Source organism: Erpetoichthys calabaricus, chromosome 5 (assembly GCF_900747795.2).
Source record: "Erpetoichthys calabaricus chromosome 5, fErpCal1.3, whole genome shotgun sequence".
Lineage (NCBI taxonomy): Eukaryota > Metazoa > Chordata > Cladistia > Polypteriformes > Polypteridae > Erpetoichthys > Erpetoichthys calabaricus.
In genome coordinates, this window is record NC_041398.2 from 7,091,255 (window position 1) to 7,098,323 (window position 7,069).

Below are 7,069 nucleotides of genomic sequence, written 5' to 3' on the forward strand. Positions count from 1 at the left end.
CAAGAGGATCAGAGAACCTGACAGCAGGCTTTTTGCAGTGCAGTTCTCTCCCTGCAGCTGCAGTAACACAAACAGAAGACATCAAAACTGATCAACAGCAAGTGGAGAAAGAAATCCAAATTCATACTGGAAAAAAATGTGGTTTGGAATGTGGCAAACAATTCAAACAAAATAATGATCTTAATGAGCATATGAAGATTCACACAGGAGAAAACATACATTGTTGTCATGAATGTGGCAAGTCGTTCTCTAGGAGAAGCCATCTACAGAGTCACAGAAGAATCCACACAGGAGAAAAACCTCATTGCTGTTCAGAATGTGGTAAGTCATTCTTACATATAAGCAATCTTCTGACGCACAGAAGAGTCCACTCAGGAGAAAAACCTCATTGTTGTCCAGAATGTGGTAAGTCTTTCCAAAGCAGAAGCAAACTTCAGAACCACAGAAGAAGCCAAAGAGAAGAAAAATGTCATTTCTGTTCAGAATGTGGTAAGTCGTTCTCATATATAAGCAATCTTAAGAGGCACAGAATAATCCACACAGGAGAAAAACCTCATTGCTGTCCAGAATGTGTCAAGTTATTCTCATTGATAAGCAATCTTCAGAGGCACAGAAGAATCCACAAAGGTGAAAAACCTCATTGTTGACCAGAATGTGGCAAACAGTATTCTGACAAACTCAGTTTTCAAAGGCACACAGACATTGATACAGGTGAGACGCCATATTGCTGTTCTTAATGTGGAAAAAGGGTTTTCAACAGTAGGTGTTTTCAAGTACACACACAAACTCACACTGAAGAGAAAATGCAGTATGTCTGTTCTGAATATGGCAAATGTTGTGCAAACAAGAAAAGTTTTCATAGACAAACCAAAATCCATACTGGAGAAAAATATTTTTGCTGTTGTGACTGGGAGAAATAATTGTTAGATTTAAGCGTACTTCAGTGCCACATCAGAGCTCATACTGGAATGAAACCTTATTGTTGTCCTGAATGTGATAAGCAGTTCTCACAACAAAGCACCTTACAGAGTCACATTAGACTTCACACCGGAGAGAAACCTCACCATTGCTTGGAATGTGGCAAACAATTCTCACGCCTCAATTCTCTGTATAATAATAGAAGTTTTATTGGACAGAAGCCTTACAGTTGTACTGAATGTTGAATGTGATTCTCCTATAATAGTTTTCTTCACAATCATAAAATAATTCATTGTGGTAAGAAATAACACTGTTCTGACTGTTGCAAGTTTTTCTCAGAAAGCAGGACTCTCAAGGATCATATGAGAATTCACTCTGGAGTGAGACCTTACTGCTGTCCAGAGTGTGGCAAACGATTCTCAGTTCAAAGCGCACTTAGGTGCCACAGAAGGATCCACACTGGAGAGAAGCAGTACACCTGTTCTGAATGTGGTAAAGGGTTCTCTTCCAGAAAAAGTTTTCAGAGACACACGCAAAGTCATATTGGAGTAAAGCCTGTCCCAGAAATGACAAATGATATTTCCATTGGCTCCTCAATCAAAAAACATTAAGAAAAATCTTCTGAATGCTTTAAAGGACTCCAGTTGAAAGTAGCTAATAAGTACATAAGAATAGTGGAGAAAACACAAAGTGGCAAACAGATCATAGATGTAAGGTCACCTCAGAGCCACATATAAATTCACAGTGGAATACAACACATATTTAACAAACAGCAAGAAGCTTCTTCAACAACTTACAGGTGCAAGAAAATAAAAAAAACCTCATTGTTGTCCTGAATGTGGTTACCGCTTTTCAGACAGCAGTGGCCTTCATATTCATAAATGACTGTCTTACTTGTGGTAAGCCTCTTAGCTCATCTGAATGTTGAAAGTGGTCCTCCTGTAAAGCCGCCATCAACAACATGTAAGATTTCATAAAGGACTCAGAAATTGTACTGCCAGGATGTCAGCCATACAGGGACAGATCATCTCTGTACCAGTGCTGTGATATAAGATGGTGAACAATACAAACACCAGACAAAGAATGAGGTGGCAACAGTACTGTGTGGTGATAACAACTTCAACTACAGCACACAACTGAAAAATTTCAATGTAATCATAAAAAAATGGAGAAGACAAATCAAATCCACAGTGCAGTGCCAACTACCAGGAGGTACCACTGACCATAAGGGGAATATTTTTGTTTCAGAGCTTTGGAGATGGGGCCTTATCTGAGTAGCAATGAACTTGTACCGTCTCTGGGATGTCATGTGATGGCTGACGCCTGGGCTGAGTGCAGACAGCCGTTCTTAACTCTGATAATGAAGAAGTCATTTAGTGATGTCAGCTGACAGCCAATGCTGTCCAATCAGATGCTGGGGAGGGACAGTCGAGGAGGACAGGGGACTAAAAAGAGAGCCGTCACATGACAGACCAATGGAGAGGGGCTTTATAAGACTTTTACACTAATTTAGGTTATCATTTATAAATGATAAGAGTCCTTACAATCCAAACGCATTCATCAGCTGTGTGTGAAGGGTGAGTCCAAAAGTGAGAATTTAAGAAGATCTAAATACAAATAAAATGAAACATTCAGGGTTCAAAGAGAAATGTTTAAGACCTGAAGAGGGAGTCAAAACAGCATGCTAGGGTTAGCACGGGGGACCACAGTTGTGAAGAATATCAATTAATGTATAGAAGGACTGCGGTTGGCTGGCGCTCTGCCCGGGGTTTGTTTCCTGCCTTGTGTCCTGTGTTGATGGAGATTGGCTCCATAAGACCCCCGTGACCCTGTAGTTATGATATAGCGTGTTGGATAATGGATAGATGGATGTCCTGTATAGAAGGAATATTATTTATAATAATTTTATTAGAAATGCAGAACACAGTGAAAGTAAAATGAACTGATTTTATTTTCGGACATATAAGAGAAAAAGGGAAGACAAAGCAGAAACACACAGAGATCTCTGCTGACCCAGCTGTTCATTTGATAAATTAACCTAAAAATACAACAGATGTCCCTTTGCGCCATGTCAGTATATCCTGGGGTGGTGTGTGAAGGACGCTCTATACTCCGAATGTGTTGGTTCAGGTTTCAGTTTGAGTTCAGCACCTTCTTCATATCGAAAGCCAAGACAACGTTTCTTCACATCGAGACTACAAGCTGGAGGCCACAGGAGCTCAATAAACTCCAACAGCAGGATGGACGATTAGAAAGCTCTGCTTTGAGAGAGTGTCAGCTACACAAAGCTTCAGCTTCATTTACTTGACAGAAAACTCCAAAAAGTAGACGTGGCCCCTTCTGTACCCCCACCACTGAAGGTCACATTTGACCCCTCACTACTCACCGTTGGTTCACTCTGCTTGGACTTTCTGTATTTTGTAAGTTTATGTTTCATTTTTTGGCCACACTCTTTTTAGATTTCATGTCATTGATGTTCTCAAATGTGTGAGTATAGCTTGACTCTTACAAGGACTTATCTTAAAAGGGTACGTTGGCTATGAAATGCAAGAAGGTAGAAAAATATAAAAAGTGGAAACCATATAATGAAGAGGTGACATCAATGAAATACACTCAGTGGCAGAGGTGACGAGGACAAAATCAGAAAGGACACCACAGAAAAGGCAGGTACCAACTGAAAACAAAAGAAGAAAGCTGATTGGTGAAAAGATCTGTCAGTCACTCCTGAGTGGACTGTTGAGGACAGCCGTGGCATGGAGACTTCAGAGTTCATGTGTTTTTGATTTCAAATCTGTGACCGTGCACTGAATAAGTCTGTTATTTATCAGTTAGCATGTTCTGAAACTGTAATGTCATCACAAAGATCAGCATTTTATTAATACATGAAGTTCATTCCAATAGGTGGTGCACTGCAGATGATAACGCTGAGGTCCACGCTGATCACTTCTGTTTCATCCCATCTTATTAAATGCCACATTCCTTTGACATTTCTATACTTTGTCTTTATTTCTTGAGTGACGGAAGTAAATATTAGGGCAACGGATGTTGGAAGTTGCTGCTTTCTTGCCCAGGGTGTTATCAATTCTTTATATTTTTATTGTGCTTTTCTTACTACTCAAAGCTCTTCTACACAGTGAGTGGGGAGCAACTTCAACCACCACTAATGTGCAGCATCCACCTGATGATGTGATGGCAGCCATTTTTGTGCCAGTATGCTCACCACACATGAGCTATTAGATGGTGAAGTGGTGAGAGAAACTGTTAGCTAATGAGAGACAGGGGATGATTAGGGGGGACACAATGACAAGGCCTTGGAGGGCAATTTAGGGCGATAGCAAGCAGCAGAAAGCACAGCAGGAGGAGGAAGCAGGATTTGGATGTTCCAATACACAGCTATAAACAGTAACGCTTGGTAATTTCAGGCGTGATCGCCCGGGGCCATAAGCCAGGTTAGTATGAACATCAGATCAGTTCCCGGTCATAGGGTACTGTAAGATGAAACGGGAGCAGATCAGCATAGCGAATATAATCATGGAGACAGATCATCCCGAGGTGCTAGATCACCAGGTACAAAGAAATGTTCGTAGGTCTCGTCCCGTGATCCACAGACTCAGCTGTTCACAGTAAAGTGGAGTCCATAAAATCTGTAAATATTAAGCAAAATCCATGCAATTTGAGTCGGCTGTATCCACGAACTATACGTACAAGAAACGAAATAAAACAAGCGTAAGAAAGTGCTTAATTAAGGCGAATTTTGCGAAAAGTGTTGTTAACAGGGAGGAGCGGCAACAACAAGCGTGCGCCAGCGTCCCCTCACCTGCTATAATAAAGCAGTTATAATAAAGAAGTTTAGTAGACTTTTACTTTATTTCATTTAGTGTTCTTCCCGGCGGTGTTGCCGTTTTTTAGTGTTAGTGTTATGGAAGGAGTGATCTTACCACTGTCAGATTTTGCAGTGAATGAGTTGGTAAATAATGATTATTTATCAACAGATCACATGAGCAAATTCAACGAAATTTTAGCTGCGCATACAATTTTCCAACCTCAAGAGGTTTTGCTAATGTGGACTCCTGACATACCTATAATGCCCATTCCACAAAATGCAAAACATATTCAAATATTACCTTCTGTAGCGACTGAACGAGTGACTCACTGGGTGTGTACCTATTATGATGGTGCTGTAATTCATGTCTATGTCTAAACGCTGATAAAAAATTCAACCTCAGCGAAGAGCAGCTTCTTTTCCTTCGTGCTTTGTTTCGTTACAAACCTCCCATAGTTTATGAAGACGCACAGCAACAATTAAATAATACAGATTCTGGTGTATTCTCAATTGCATTTGCTGTGTGTATTTCTTTAGGTATTGACCCAAGTGATCAAGTTTTTACTATTTCTTCAATGCGAAATCACTTACAAATAATTTTTGTTACTCGACAATTGCTCCATTCCAACAACAACAACAACATTTATTTATATAGCACATTTTCATACAAAAAGTAGCTCAAAGTGCTTTACATAATGAAGAAAAGAAAAATAAAAGACATAATAAGAAATTAAAATAAGACAACATTAGTCAAAAGTAGCTGACTGTCAACACCAGTTACAAGTTTTCAGTGGGTTCAAAGACCTGTACGAAGTACGGCGACTAACACAGTCACTCATAAAAGGGGAGATGACTCTGTTCAGGAAATGGGTATTGAAAGTACCTTGGAAGACATGCAATCAACAAGGCAATTAAACGGATCTCAAGAGACGTCTTCTACGTTGGAAAAAAAGCGCTTGGCTGCCAAAACCATATATACACATACATACATATACATCTTATATATAATTTGCCAGTCTCGTCACTTACTCACGTGTGTCCAAAGCCTAATGCGTGGTCACCTTCTGCGCAGCTGCCCGAACAACCTTACGAGACCAACATCATGGCAGGTGGCGGATTTACGGATGCGAAAATTCAAAGAGAAAAGCGACTTCGATTAAAGCTCTATACTTTCATTTATATATATATATATATATATGTATATATATATATATATACATACTGTATATATACACACAAACATATATACATACACGTATACATTTATACTAATAAAAGCCAAAGCCCTCACTGACTCACTCATCACTAACTCTCCAACTTCCTGTGTAGGTAGAAGGCTGAAATTTGTCAGGCTCATTCCTTACAGCTTACTTACAAAACTTAAGCAGGTTTCATTTTGAAATTCTACATGTAGCGGTCATAATGGTCGACAACATCCGCCATGTTAAACTTTCTTTTTTATGGCCCCATCTTCACGAAATTTGGTAGTCGGCTTCCCTGCGCTAACCAAAACCGATGTACATACTTATTTCGGTGGTATGACACCACTGTCGGCCACCATATTGAACTTTCCAACGGTCTTTGTTACTTAATGGGCCCATCTTTAAGAAATTTGGTACACTGGTTCCCAACGCTAACTGAATCCTACTTACGTACATATATACATTCATAGCCTGCAGCTTGGTCCACACTCTGAATCCTCCAGGTACTCCTGAGCATAATCTAACTTTGAAGGTTGGGGCATCAATAATGTTACTGAGAAACTTACAGCCACCGAAACTTTGTAATGGCACGAGACTTCAGGTCACATGCTTGCAAAAGAACCTAATTGAGGCAACTATTTTTACTGGCGGTGGCTCAGGGGAGAGAGTTTTTATTCCTCGCATCCCCATTATACCCTCTGATCTCCCATTTCAATTCAAACGCCTCCAATTTCCAGTAAGGCTCTGCTTTGCAATGACAATTAATAAGTCTCAGGGACAGACCCTACAAAAGGTTGGCATTGATTTGAGGCAAGATTGCTTTTCACATGGCCAACTATACGTTGCATGCTCAAGAGTAAGCTCAGCGCACAGCTTGGTCATATTACAACCGGAGGGGCGAACTGACAACGTGGTATACAAAGAGATCCTTAACAAATACAGTAATCCCTCCTCCATCGCGGGGGTTGCGTTCCAGAGCCACCCGTGAAATAAGAAAATCCGCGAAGTAGAAACCATATGTTTATATGGTTATTTTTATATTGTCATGCTTGGGTCACAGATTTGCGCAGAAACACAGGAGGTTGTAGAGAGACAGGAACGTTATTCAAACACTGCAAACAAACAT

The 7,069-nt window shown here is 40.2% G+C and overlaps 3 protein-coding genes across 15 annotated transcripts in view; all 3 read left to right on the top strand.

The window, feature by feature from the left end:
- The window catches only part of LOC127527845 (zinc finger protein 184-like), a 579,825-nt gene extending 577,979 nt beyond the window's left edge, over window positions 1-1,846 (top strand). Inside the window, exon 4 of the transcript XR_007934997.1 lies at window positions 1,137-1,846. The gene's annotated coding sequence lies outside the window, so the exon portion shown is untranslated. The remainder of the gene's footprint in view (window positions 1-1,136) is intronic.
- LOC114652414 (tripartite motif-containing protein 16-like) overlaps window positions 1-7,069 on the top strand; it is a 1,097,043-nt gene that overhangs the window by 840,090 nt on the left and 249,884 nt on the right. The gene's annotated exons all lie outside the window — the stretch shown is intronic.
- Window positions 1-7,069, top strand: part of LOC114643026 (tripartite motif-containing protein 16-like) — a 1,170,030-nt gene that overhangs the window by 640,215 nt on the left and 522,746 nt on the right. The gene's annotated exons all lie outside the window — the stretch shown is intronic.